This window comes from Meriones unguiculatus, chromosome X, assembly GCF_030254825.1.
Source record: "Meriones unguiculatus strain TT.TT164.6M chromosome X, Bangor_MerUng_6.1, whole genome shotgun sequence".
Lineage (NCBI taxonomy): Eukaryota > Metazoa > Chordata > Mammalia > Rodentia > Muridae > Meriones > Meriones unguiculatus.
Window position 1 is genome coordinate 75,932,703 of NC_083369.1, and position 14,789 is coordinate 75,947,491.

The window sequence follows — 14,789 nt, forward strand, 5'->3', positions numbered from 1 at the left end:
TCTATTTTTATTATTCTTAGATTTCATCTTTTCATGGCTTCCTTGATTTCTTGGGTATTTGGCCCTTTTCTGATCTTACTTTTTCTTTGAGAGATGTATCAGTTTCTGCATTTGTATCTTCAGCACCTGAGATTCTCTCTTCCATCTCTTGTATTCTGATTGTGATGATTATCTTGACCATTTCTCAAATGATTATTCCTGACCTTTTCTCAAAGTTCTCCACCTCCAGGGTTTTCTGTTTTCTTTATTGAGTCTTATTCTGTTTTCTTGTCTTGTACCATTTCCTTCATATGTATGAATGTGGATTCCTGTCTTTCCATGATGGCCTCTATTTTTTGTTTGTTCTCTAAATGCCAGTATGGTGTCTCTAGTTGTGTCTATTTGTTTGGCTGTATTTGCCTGTAATTCTTTGAGAGTTTTGTTTGTTTCCTCTTTATGTGCCTCTAATATCTGGATAAGCCTTGAATTGAGAACATTTTCCTGTGTTTCCAATGAATTAGCACATCCATTGATTTTTGGGTTTGCTGGTGAAGCCATAATGTCCTGAATGTGTTCTTACACAGACCTCTAGCCATCTGCTTATTTATAACCTTTACTGTTTGTTCCTGGAGTCTGTACTTCAGACTGGGTCTGTCTGTCTCTGATGTATGGAGTATTCTTAAGGGAGATATGAGAGTCCAATAGTTTGAGAGTAGATGTTGGTGTTTCAGCTGTAGGTAAGGGAGGAAGTTCACAGTTGCAGGTGAGCAAGTGTGGTCATGTGAGTGGAAGTGTGCATTGAAGGACAGGGTGCTAGAGGGTAGCTTCTTGTAAGGGTGGAGCTTACACACAGGAGGGGGTGCTATCACTGTTCGTGGGTGCAATGCACATGCACAGGTGCTCTGATTACCTCAGTGGCTTACAGGCCTGTGGTACTGTCCTCCTGGTATTCAGATATGTTTGGGCTCCAGGAGTTGTCTGGACTCCACTGGTAGACTCACAGAACAGGAGCTTCAATGTTGAAAGCACTGTCCCAAGGATCCCTATGTTGCCCACAGTGGGGTTGTAGGTGTGAGGGATCTGATGTCTGACAGCTAGCATAGAGGTACCCTATGGATCTGGGGTTCTACATGTACTAACTTGAAGGCACACTCACTTGATAGCATGCGTAATTGAAAGCATAAAGGTTTCCCCTGTTCTCTACTCTCAGATTTGGGCCCGCATGGGCAAATGAGAGTTTAGGAGATTCCATCAGCTCAGTGGTGTTCATTGATTGTCTGCTGGGCAGGGAGAATTGTACTTGGGGTAGCCATCTCTGCTGTCTCAGTCACTGAGCATGGAGGCGCCTGCTAGGGCTAGCTGACAAAATGTTGCTGCCGCAGACCTGGGAGGCTGGTACAGCTGCCCACTGGAAGGCCCCTACAGCCTCCCTTCACCTCCACAGAACTTAGAGGCCCGCCTCTGTTGTCTCAGCAATCACTGTGGCCTCTGCCTAGGAGGGAGGCCAGTGCTTGGGGCAAGGGGAATTGCAGTGGCATTGAATATTTGCCACTCTCAGTCCCTGGGGAATTCCACGGGTGACCTGGATCCAAACGGTCTCTTCCAGGAAGACTCAATGTTGATGTTTTGGCTTCAGCTGCCCCTCCACTCACCAATTTTAGAGTTTTGGATTCTGTGCCCCTCAGATATGGTGAGGGCTGGTCACCCGGTTCTTGGCGTCTTGTATGTTTAAGGAGATCTCTTTCTTTAAGTTGGGAAATTTTTCTTCTATAGTTTTCTTGAAAATATTTTCTGGACCTTGGAGCCTTAGAATCTTCTTTTTTGTCTATTCCTATTATTCTTAGGTTTCGTCTTTTCATGGTGTCCTTGATTTCATGGATGTTTTGTGTTTGTAACTTTTATGATTTTATTTTTTTCTTTGAGAGATGTATCAAATTTTACAATTGTATCTTCAGCACCTGAGATTGTCTTTGATCTCTTTTATTCTGTTGGTGATGTTTACCTTTATGGTTCCTGATCTTTTCTCTAAGTTCTCCAGCTCCAGGGTTTTCTCTGTTTGTATTTTCTTTATTGATTCTAATTCTGCTTTCATATCTTGCACCATTTTCTTCATCTGTTTTAATATGGATTCCTGTCTTTCCATGATGACCTCTATTTTTTGTTGTTGTTGTTGTTGTTGTTCATTTCTTCTTTATGTGCCTCTATTTGTTTGGCTGTATTTGCCTGTATTTCTTTGAGAGTTTTGTTTGTTTCCTTTTTATGTACCTCTACTAACTGGATAAGCACAGATTTAAAATCATTTTCCTGTGTTTCTGATGAATTAAAATATCCATTGCTTTTGGGTGTTGTTGATGATGCCATCATGTCCTGATTTTTGTTGGATGTGTTCTTATGCTGGCCTCTAGCCTTCTGCATATCTGTAGCCTTTGCTGTTTGTTCCTGGATCCTGTACTGCAGACTGGGTCCGTCTGTCTCTGGAGGCTGAAGTATTCTTGAAGAAGATAAGAGAGATCTGCCGGTTTGAGATTGGGTATTGTTGTTTCAGATGCACCTCAGGAAGGAAGATGGCAGGTGCATGTGTGTTAGTGGGGGAGTATGCATGGAAGTGTGCCTAGAAGGACCTGGTGCTATCCAGGTAGATGCCTAAAAGGGTGGAGTGTAAGAGAGGAGCTTAAGTGCAGGTTGGGGTGCTATCAAGGTGCAGTGTGCCTGAGCAGGTACCCTGAATGGCTCAATGGCCCACAGGCCTGTAGTGGTATTGTATTTCAAGGACTAAGATCTGTCTGGTTAGCACTATCTTGGATCCAGGAATTGTTTGCTGGGACTCCACTTGGAGACCCACAGAAAAGGAGCTTAAATGTTGAGAATGCTGCCCTATAGATCCCTATGTTGCCCCCAGGGGGGTTGTGGGTGGGAGGGATCGATGTCTGGCTGCTAGCATAGAGGAACCCATAATCTAGGGCTCTGCATGCACTCCCCTGCAGGTGCACTCACTCACAGGTGTTTGTGGAAAAAGCAGAGGGCCTGTGCACTCACTTGCAGGAGTATGCAGAAAGCCCAGAGAGCCCACATTTTTCTACTCTCAGATTTGGCTCCCCTGTTTGGGAGATATCGGGGGAGGGGACGGGTCTGAGTCCCATGTGTCCCAGCCCACTGGTTGTCCCCTCTAACCTGGGAAGTCTGAAAGTCTATGCTCTGGCTTCAGCTGGCTGTGCACTCAACAGTTTTGGGCTTTCAGATCCTCTGCCCTTCAGAAATGGTGTACACTGGTTGCCATCAACCAGTCCAAGTATCCCTTTCTTTCCTTTCCCTTCCTTTTCTTTTCTTTTCCTTTCTTTTCTTGTTTAGTAGGCTCTTGTGTGTGTGTGTGTGTGTGTGTGTGTGTGTGTGTGTGTGTGTGTGTGTAGGGTGCACATACTTCAGATGGGAGAAGTGAAAAAGAAAATAATGGGAAAATATGACATGAAAATCTACTGAATTATTTTTCTTTTTGGAGACAGGGTTTCTCTACATAGCCTTGGCTGTCCTGGACTCACTTTGTAAACCAGGCTGGTCTCAAATTCACAAAGATCAGCTTACCTCTGCCTCCCCAAGTGCTGGGATTACATGTGTGCACCACCACTGCCCCCAGAACAGTCAACTGAAGATCACCAAAAGGAACACATAATAAAATTTCTCTGGATGAAAAAATAATTTCAAGCTTACCATAAAGCTAATTTTCATTGCCATGAAAAAGGCAAAGTAGTTTGATCTTTGCAACATAAAAATGAAAAGCTGCATAATTACAAACATTAACTAACTTACAAAAACTGAATCAAACTAGGTAGTATTTTCAACAAATTCCTAATTTTATTTACTTTTACCTACCTGCATGACTGAATTGACTGAAAATAGCTTATAAATTGTACTAAGAAGGAAACATATAGTTCCATGTGACTGGGAAATTCCGAGGTGTGACTATGTCTCTTTCAACTATGCCCTTTCTTTTCTTTTTTTCTTTATAAGTAAGAGTGTGGGGTGGTGCTGCACAAACTGCAGGCACATGTGGAGGTAGTCTCCTGGAATCCTCTGGGCTCCCATAACACTGCGATGACAAACACCAGTCACCACCTAGTTGGTGCTCTGATACAAATTCAGGTTCTCCTGTTTGAGCAGCAAGAACATCACTCAGTGAACCATCTCCCCACCACCTTTAAAAGTAGTCTTTACCATTTCAAATCATCCAAATTCTCAGTCTTCTTGGACACTTTCCACTATTGCTGAAATTTGAGTTACACACTTTTAAAACTATTCTGCTTGCCAGAATCAATACCCAGTGGAAACTGACTAATTACTTCCTTTAAATGTGTCTCTAGAGCAACAGAACCAAAAAATGTGGGCAAAGGGGTCATTTCTGAGACTGATATTCCAAACAAGGACCATGCTTGGAGATAACCTAGAACCCCAGCACTGATGTAGCTCATGGCAGCTCAGTGTACAAAAGGGTTTCCCAATAATAGGGACAGGGACTGTCTCTGACATGAACTCATGGACTGGCTCTTTGATCACCTCCACCTGAGGGGGAGCAGCCTTACCAGTACACAGAAGAAGACAATGAAGCCACTCCCGATGAGACCTGATAGTCTAGGTTCAGATGGAGGGGGAGGAGGACCTCCTCTATCATTGGACTGGGGGAGAGGCATAGGAGAAGAAAAGGGAGAAAACGTGGGGTTGGAAAGGGATGGGGGAGGGGGCTACAGCTGGGATACAAAGTGAACAGACTATAATTAATAAAAATAAATTTTAAAAAATTTAAATATGTCTCAAGATCACACCTATACACAATCCCTATATGATCTGGAATAGACATAAAGTCAAAATGGACGGTATGTGTTTGAACCTGAAAAAAATAAAGTGGGAAATTTATACTAATAAAAGAAATGGGCGGCCTGATCATTCATTGGATGATGGACACATCACTCTTGGATTTTTAGCAAATCACTGTAGAGTTTGTTTTGCGAAGGGCCAGGGAAGTGACTCTTGGCCAGTCCTTAGTAATACTGTCCCCTATGGTCTGCTGCAAAGCATCCTTTCTCTTCTGCTCTGACTTGTAGAGTGAAGCCTGGGTTTCTGTTCCTGAGATTGTTCAACTGTCTTCCTGTGGAACTTCACAGAATGCTAATCTCTAGGTTATCTCCTCTGCAGCACCTATTCCACTCAGCCCCCACCACTACCTTAGCCTTCACTTCTTAACTTCAGCCACTCCCCTCTCATCCCTATCCCACCACCCTTAACACCCTTCATTACCTCAGTCCTGACCTCTTACCTCAGCTCCTCAATTTTTTCTTCCCTTGAGCTCCTCTCCTCTCAGCACCTACTTTCCACCCAACCTCTCACCTCAGTCCCTACTCCTCGTGTAGATTTTCATCATTCTTTTCAAATCCCCTCTTACCTCAGCTTCTATTTCTCACTTCAGCTACTCCCACACCTCAGCACCCAGATCTCTCTTATGCCCCCCTCTCTCTCTCTTCAGCCCCACCCTCACTTCAGGTTCTAGTCCTCTCTTCAGCCCCTTTATCTCAGTTCCTCACTACTCACCTTGACCCTTACCCTTCACTCCAGCCTCACCACCTCAGCACCCTCAACCCCCTTCACTTTAGGTATGCCATCCTTCAGCTGAAACACAACAGCTCAGTCTCCAACCCCTCATATTACACCCCACCACTCATGTCAGCCTTTACCCCTCACCTCAGCTTCCCTAGAACCTCAGCCTTCAACCAGTCTCCACATAGTTTTTCCAACAACTCCTTGCCACAGCCCTATCCTTCACCTCAGTCCTCACTTCTCCTCTCGACTCTCACCCCTCTCCTCAGATTTCCTCTTACTTCAGCTACTCCTTCACCTCAACTCCATTCCTTTCAGAACACTCTTACTTCAGGATCACCCCTCACTTCATCCTCCTTTCAGTGAGCCCCACTCCTCTTCTCCACGTACACCTCTTCACCTCTGCCACTAACCCTAACCTAAGCCTCCAGCCTTCACTTCTCACCTCAGCTACCATCCCTCTCTTCAACTCCTTTTCTTCACTCAGCTCTCATTTCTCATTCCAGCCATGGGATGTCCTCACCTTCAGACAGCTCAGCATAGGCAAGCAGCATCTTCACTAGAATAAATGTTTTCTTCATGGTCTTGGTGGTTACCTATTGGTGTCATGACTGCTCCAGGGGATGGAAATTGAGCCCTATGATATTAAAAAAAAAGTCAGATGAGTTGGTGACTGTTGAAGCATAATTAGAGACAGTAATAAGATAGGCTGCAACTCCAACTAGGACTTGGACCACATAGCACTGGTAACCTAGGAAGCCAGGTTGCAGGGTAATAGAAGTTCACAGATTTGAGAAAGGTCCAAGGAATAATTAGGTGGAAGTACACTGGTGCTGACCAAAGATCAAGAAGGCTGATTTGAAGAAAGACTGTACTATTACATCTCAAAAGGCAGAGTCAGCCAAGTATCAAAATAGAACACGATTGTAGACAATTTGCAGTTCCCCATGGCTGGCTCTCTTTACATGATTTTGGAAAGTTCCAATCTATTCCGTATCCTCTCTACTACATCACATCTTTATTCTTTGAAAGTGTCCCAGAGGTTAATAACGATGGTTGTTTTCTGGAATGGTGAAAGTCAAGGTGTAAGCCTACTCCTGGACCTAATGACGGGCTTGAGCCTAACATTTAAGGCAGGAACTTACTCTAACCTTCCTCTTGAGACTGTTCTTGTGCATCTGTCTTGGCCTAGGCTTGCCCAAAGAGACTTCTGTAGTCACAGAACATAAGGAGTTAAACAAAGACAAGGAATTAAACAAAGTGGATGCAGGCTCCACCTCCAAGGTTTCTGTGGAGCCAGCAACAAGAGAAGAAGGAAGAGAGAGAGAGAGAGAGAGAGAGAGAGAGAGAGAGAGAGAGAGAAGAGAAAAATTGATAGAAGAGGATGTGTATGTTAGGGGTAAGGAACCAAAGGGTAGCAATGGTAGGGAGGCAGAAAGAGGTACATGTGAGGATGTCAGAGAGGCATCCAGGTATCTGTGCCCAGCTTTGAGTGTTACTCCCCGTTCCTGCATGTATCATAACCATATATTTTAATTCTACTACAGTAATTTAAAAAATATATTTAAATTTAAATAAGAAATCAATTTATCCTTTTGAAATGTTATCAAATATCAATGCTCCTAGTAAATCAAAATGCAGTATGTTATGAAATATATAGCATAGCCCTTCAGTGACTCTTTTTAAAGACTATTAACAAGCAGTTATTACTCAGACTTGGTAGCTGTGTTCTACCTGAGCCAATATCTGTTTAATGAACAGTTTATCAGAAGCAGCTTGGGCCAAGCACCGACTGGATCCTCATTATACAGCTACTCTCCCATAGTAACTAGAAGATGACACCTTTTAAACTTTTGTTGCTGGCACACAGAAAAGCTATTGATAACAGACATCCTACATGGATAAATAACTAAATATTAACTGATGAATTTGATATTTTGGTCATTGAAAGGATAAGTTAGCCTTAGTACTATCACTAAATTGGTAATTAAATTTTACTATCTGTCTTGTTTTTACATGTACTTAAGTGACCATGAAATATTTTGTATTATTTTCTATTTAGTTTTTTATTAAAACTGGTGTGTTTTGTGACAGGGACTTGCTATTTAGGCCAGGATGATATGAAACTCACTCTATAGATCATATTGGTATCATATTTATAAAAATATTGCCATCTTAGACTCTGAAGTACTGGGATTACAAGTGAAAACACCCATGCCCAGCTTCATTTTTAATGTTTATTATTCCTGCCCTCATGATTTCAGTTGTGTGATTCCTAATACCCTCTTTTTCTCCCCTCCTCCTCCCAGATTCCCCTCCCTACATTCCTTCCTTACCTTCACGTCTTCCTCCTATTTTTTTTTTTTATGATCAATATCTTAAATGCTGGGTGATTTATTTAAATTAAAAAAAAAAAAGTCATTGCCACCATGACACGCTCACACACATTCCTGGTGTTAGGAAAGCAGAGAAGGTTGCTGGCATCACATAGTTTAAATCTGAACTTGGATAAGTACTCTGACATTGCAGCATACAAGCTCTATTGGTTAATTTAGCACACAGATGTATAAAATCTATGGAACTGTCTACTTCTGTTTAGAGAGTCACTGCAGCTGGTTAAGGTTTAGTTACTCACTCTTCTTTCACCAGATTCTGCAGTGAGGAGATAGCAAAGGAAGCAGGAAAAAGAAGAAAAGACTGCTTGCTCTTCATTGTTTGAGAGATTTTCAGTTTTCAGAAGGCCTCAGAAATTTTAACGCTAATGTCATTTTGTTTTTCATCACCCACAAGTGGCTTTCAGTGATATGTGCCATGTCTCTTTCCTGTTTGGTAATGATAAAAATAAATTTTAAAAATAGACAGAATACTGTTATGTTTTATTTACACAATCTTGACTAAAATCTGTGTTTTTCATTTTTAGACACTTAATTTCATCGAAAAGTCAACTTGTTTTAAATTAACTATGTAACCCAAGGTAAATTTAAATGTTATGACTAAAACAATTTTTGTAAAGGGGGAGATGGAGGCAAGATTTCTGAGCTGTACTGTTCACTACGTATCACTATGTATCTCTACGTGCATTTGAATACTTGCAATTGACTACTTAATTGAAATGGAGCTACTTGGATTTTATATGTGCTCCTCAGAAAAGAGTTTAATTGTCAAATTAACTCCTTAAGTTAGCAAGCAAATAGTATTGTCGTTATGGCTTTTTATGTTGTGTGATTTTTTTTTTTGTTCTCTTATCCTTTTCTAGGTCCACTGCCTTATCTCTCTTGCCCTACTCCTGCTAGACACCATTCTCCCCTATAAAATCTTCCCTTCTACTTTCCCATTACATGTATTCCATTTTTTTTCTTTTTCCTCTATCTTATCTCTCTTGAGCCTCTTCCTCTCCTTTCATGACCCACCCCCTACTTCCATGACACACACACACACTTAAATCTAAATTCCATATATAGGAGAAAATGTTGTATTTGTTTTCTGAATGTGGCTTATTTTGCTCAGTGTAATGATCGCCAATTTCATCCATTTCTCCCAGCAATCTCATGATTTCATTTCTTCATGCAAATGGAGATAAAAGTTCAGTTTTGTTTATGGTCCATGTTTTCTTCATACATTCATCTCTGGAAGAGCTATGCTGGTTCCACTTTTTAGCTATTTGAATAATGCAGCAGTAAATATGGATGTGTATACAGATCTCTATGGCCTGTTGACATTGAGGTCTCTAAGTATATATCTGAGACTGGTATAGTTGAATATTTGGTATTTCTGTTAGGATTTTGGAACAAATCCTGCTTCTGGGTTGCCTAGCAACTTATGATGTCATCATGTGTGGCCGGCCAGGTGGCCACACCTGGAAGGCGTGGTTACCTTGCCCCTTAAAGGGACCAGCAGGCCATGTGGTCTCTCTCTTGGTCCTTTCTCTCTTGGAATCTCTTGGTCCTTCTTCTCTATCGGGCTCCCCTCTCTGTTCCCCTTCTCTCTCTTTCCCTCTCTCTCTCTCTCTTTCTTTCTCCCATCATGTCCTGCTCTCCCTGCTCTCACTTTTCTCTCTCTCTCCATATCCACCTAATAATCCTCTTTTATATATAAGATCTGCCATACACCTAATCATCTTTATTGAATTAGTTTGTCCCATAACCTTACAATTTCTATTTGTTTTTTAGGAACCTCCACACTGATCAGCTATACTAACTAGCTTACATTCCCCTCAGCAGTATATAAAAGCTCCTCTTTTCCTACATCACTGCCGATATTTGTTATCATTTGCTTTCTTCATAATAGCCATTCCAACTAGGGTGAGGGGTAGTCTCAAAACTACCTTCCCTGTTTCATAAGGATACTGAGCACTCTTTTCAAGTATTTAGAGACCATTTGTATTTATTTTGAGAAATGTTTATTCATTACAACAGCTCATTTATTAATAAGACAATTTTTGGTTGTCAAATAATTCTGGTTCTTTATATATTCTCGATATTAATTTGCCTGATGTATAGGGGAAATTTTTTTCTCATTCTTTAGGTTTTCTCTTAACTCTAGTGATTGTTACCTTTGCGATTAAAAATGATTTTTTTTTAATTTAATGCAAACCATCTGTCACTTTGGAGATTCTCTTTGCTTTTAGAGTCCCATTCAGAAATTCCTTTTCTACGCCTATAATGTGAAGTCTTTTGCCTAGGTTTTTCTCTAGCAGTTTCAATTTTAGGTCCTAAATTAAGGTCTTTCATGTATCTTGTTTTGATTTTATTCATGGTGGGAATCTAGCTTTATTCTACATGTGAATTTCCAGTGTGAGAAAGTGCTGTTTGTTTGTTTATTTATTTATTTATTTATTTAGAGACTTGGCCTCCCTATGTAGCAATGGCTGTCCTGGAACTTATTCTGTAGACCAGGCCAACCTCAAACTCACAGAGGTTCTCCTGCTTCTGCCTCCTGAGTGCTGGGATTACACGTGTGTAGCACAAAGCCCAACCTTCTCTTATTTCTTGAATTTAAGGGATGTTAGCATTTCTAGACTTTGCTTCATGGGAACACCTAAGTTGGAGGCCAAAAATCCTAGTCTGTGACTGTCTCTTGGGTAGCAGTTGCAAATATCCTTATGGCAGGTTAAGTATGTACTATTGTCTTTTACATAATCTGGTAGAGTCCTTTTCAAAATTTACCTAGCTTGTTGTGTCTGTACTAGCTTGTTGCATCATTACTGGAAACTTTGGCACTTTCATACATTTTTGCAATAAGATATATGGGCTTTTCCTATGGCTTAAAGAGGTGGCCCAATTACATATGTCCCTTTTGTGTTCTTGTTAGTCAGGGTTTGGTTAAGTCATTCCTATTCCAGTATAAATAACCTGCCCTGCATGGAAACATATCTAGCATTCCTGACCTAGGTTGGGGAGATAATGACTACCATTTACTAAAGCCAGCATTTTCACATGGGCTTTCCCACGTGAAGGGCTTCTCTATGGTCAGTTCCCGTATTATTCCTCCCCAACCACAAAGTCCATTATGGCATTAATTCCTTGTCCTTCTATGGGAGCTCCCTTCCAGGCCTTACTTTCATGAGGAAATTCATGGATTACCAGTGTATAAGATAAAACCAAGTAGGTTGACTAAGTAAGACCAGGCTAATTTATGTGACAGGATCAGAGATGATGAGTGGGGACTGGCTCTAATCCAAACCCACAGGATCAAGAAGAGCATCAGGAAGCAGAGTAGGAGCTAAGTCATTGTCCCTATTTCTAGGTAGTTTTGAGATGGTGAGTTTCAGTGGCTAGTCTGGGTTGGCTCTCATAACTCACTCCTGGCTTCAGTTTATAGCATCTTTGGCTTGGCTGAGGAGTATCCATGGCTTGACACTTGCAAGTTTAACAGCTGAGGGAGTGGTGAGGTTTGAACCATTTTTTTTGTGCAGTGTCAGCCAAGCCTTTCAAGAAGTGTTAGAGGTACTTGCATCCATAGTCTCAGAGTTCCCTTGAGTCATTTGGGAGCAGTGGAAGTGGGTGGCAAACACGATCTTGAAAGGACAGTAACCACATTTACAGAGTGTGCAATGCACCCTAAATAGTACCTGCAGCAGAATTAAAGTTCTATTTATTTTCTCAACCAAGACTGAAGATTGGGGGTGGCACAGTGTGTGAAAATTTCAAGTTAATTCTGTGCAGGTAGAGAAGCTACCAGGCCTGGGAAGTGCGCACCATAAGCAGCAAGTATTTCTAGCCTTTGTTGGATTGAGTGTCAGGAAAATCCACTTACAGATGTTTAACTGGATAGGACCTCTGTTCTGTGTCAACATGGGGGCCTTGAGTCCCTGCTAGAGATTTTTCCAAGAACACATAGGAAGGCTCTACTAGAACATTGAGCCAGTATTGGCAACCTTGGTGCTTGCATATATCTTTGCAATAATTGTTGTACAACTTTTTTTAATCCAGATGGGTTCCTTCAAGAGCTTTGAGGATTAGACTGGGACCTGTCACCTCTGGAATTTCCGATCTTTAGTAACCGGCCAGTCTTCAGAAGCTATACAGAGGGCAGCTTGTTTGGCTGCTGGTCTGCCAGTGGCTTCCCTAACTCACTCTGTCCTGACTCTCTATGAGCCTAGTAGTGTACCACTGCTACAACGGGATCCCAGACAGCTTCTAGGACCTGGAAGATTTGGTATGTTTTTAAATTCCTTTGCCCCATGAGATAAGCAGCCTCCTTTCTTTGTGTATTGTTGTTCCGAGTCTCTCAATGTGAGGAGCTACTTCCCTATTGCAGGCTTCTTCTCCCATCAGTAAAAAGGTTCCATATCTAAATTGGGGAGTGATTTGTCCTTTAAGTTTGGCCATGAAGTTAAAATTTATTTTATAATTTACGTAAAATTATGGAGGGGCTTTCCCTCCTCTTCAGGTAAGTAAGTGGCTAGATAACATACCTTTCATCTTGCTGAATAAGAAGAGGGCCTGGATCTTTCTGTAATGGGCATATTGAAACCTACTCATCCCAGGAATACAAGGTACTGGAGTCTAGTGAGCATCCCTAAGTAGCTGTTGAGTCTGACAGAGCTGGCTGGCAGAACAAACTGGTGAGCATTGCACTGGATAGATGCCATGTGGGGATGGAATCAGGTGGTCTTGCAACTGCCTCAGCAGTGTGGGGTGCTAGCAATTGGAGCCAGTAGGGGGCAGCAGCATCATGGTCAAAATTATATCTTCTGGCAAAGCTAATGGTGGTGTTTCTCTAGTGTCTTTGGTCATGTACAGCCCTAGGATTAGTCACCTCCTATTATGGGAGGTGAGTGCCTATTCAGTTGACGCAACATCAGCAGAACTTCAGATGGGGCCCCAATCAGATCTAGTAGCCACAACACTGTGAAATTATTTACATAATTCGTTCTCCCAGACATTCAGAAGTCATACATTCCCTATTTATCTATGTATCTATTTATTTATTTGGTTTTTCAAGACAGGGTTTCACTATGTAGCCCTGGCTGTCTTGGAACTCGCTGCATAAACCAGGCTGGACTCAAATTCACAGAGATCCACCTGTTCCTGCCTGTGCTAAGATTAAAGGTGTGCACCACCACTGTCTGGCTTACATTCCCATTTTAAATTCCAAGTCTGGGGCTGGAGAGATGGCTCAGTGGTTAAGAGCACTGGCTGCTGTCCCAGATGACCCAGGTTCAATTCCCAGCACCTACATGGCAGCTCATAACTATCTGTAATTGCAGGATCCAACACCCTCACACAGACATACATGCAGGCAAAACACCAACATGCATAAATAAATAAATTTTAAAAATTCCTAGTCTTTAAGGCTTTTTCTTGGAGACCAGTGCCACGTTGGTATCATATTGAGGCTTTGGATACAATCTGTTGGATAATTAAGACAGGCTCTTCCTGCCTATCTCCCCAGAGGTCTCTACCTGGTCTGGATGTTCAGCCTAGTCTTGTCTTTTTCCAGTCTTGATCTCATTCTTGCAGTTTTATCTAAGAGCTTGAGCACTAACTATATGAAACAAGAATGTTGTGAATGGGAACTATGATGATTTGAATAAGAATGGCCCCCATGAGCTCATATATTTGAATGCTTAATCACTGTGGAGTGGCACCACTTGAGAAGGATTAAGAGGTGTGGCCTTGTTGGAGGAACTGGGGTGAGCTTTTGAAGTTACAGTCCTCCCTGGGATGCCTGGGCTCAGGCCTGTGATTCCTCTCCTTACCCATGGGAACTGTGTCATTGGCTATACTTCCAACCTCCTCCCTGGGATACCTTTTGGACATGAGAGAGCTGGCCCTGCTCCTTGCCTTCTATTCTTTTCTTCAGACCTGTATCACAGTAGGATGTTTAACTTTGGAAAAGGACTTTTCTGTAGTTATAGAGATGTGGATATTTACATGGGTATTGTGTGATTTCTGTCCTTAAGTGTATCTATGCTGTCACATTATATTTATTGATTTTTTTTTTATGTTGACCCAATCCTGTAACCATGGATGAAAACCAGCTTGGTCATGGTATACAATCTTTTTAAAGTGTTCTATAACTTGCAAGTATTTTTTTTTAATTTTTTTGAGATAATAACATCATTCCTCCCTTCCATTTCCTCCCTTTAAGCCATCCCATATACTCTCCTTACTCCCTTTTAAATTCATGGTCTTTTTATTTTGAAAGAACTTTTTTTTTAAATTGCAGCTATGTCCATCAGGGAAAGTGATCTAAATATTTTCTCTTTGGGTTGTTTTCTTATGTGGTTTTCATATTGGTGTAATAGTGGCTTCCTAGAGCATGTTTGTGGGTATCTTCTCCTTTCTGATTTATGGGGAAGTTTGAAGAGTGTAGATATTAGCTCTTCTTTAAAAGTTCACTACTATTTGGCAACGAAGCTATCCAGTTATGGGTTTTCTTGTGAGGAGTCTTAACCACTGTCTTTGTCTCATTGCACATTACAAGGCTATTAAATGGTTTTATTTGTCTTGCTTTCACAAAGCCTGAAGCACTGACATTTGCTCCAAATATATGTTCTCTTAGCACCCATTATGGAGGAGTAGACCTGACCCACTGAAATCCATTTTATTAACATCAATGTTGATGTTTAAAACATACCACCATATAGTATTTCTTATGGCTGGAACCACATAATGAAGCAGAAGCACAGAGCCTCTTGTCAGTATTACTTAAATTGAAAAGATAGAGTGGATATATCTATCCATCAGATGGATATTCACATAGTGTGGTTTAGTACACCA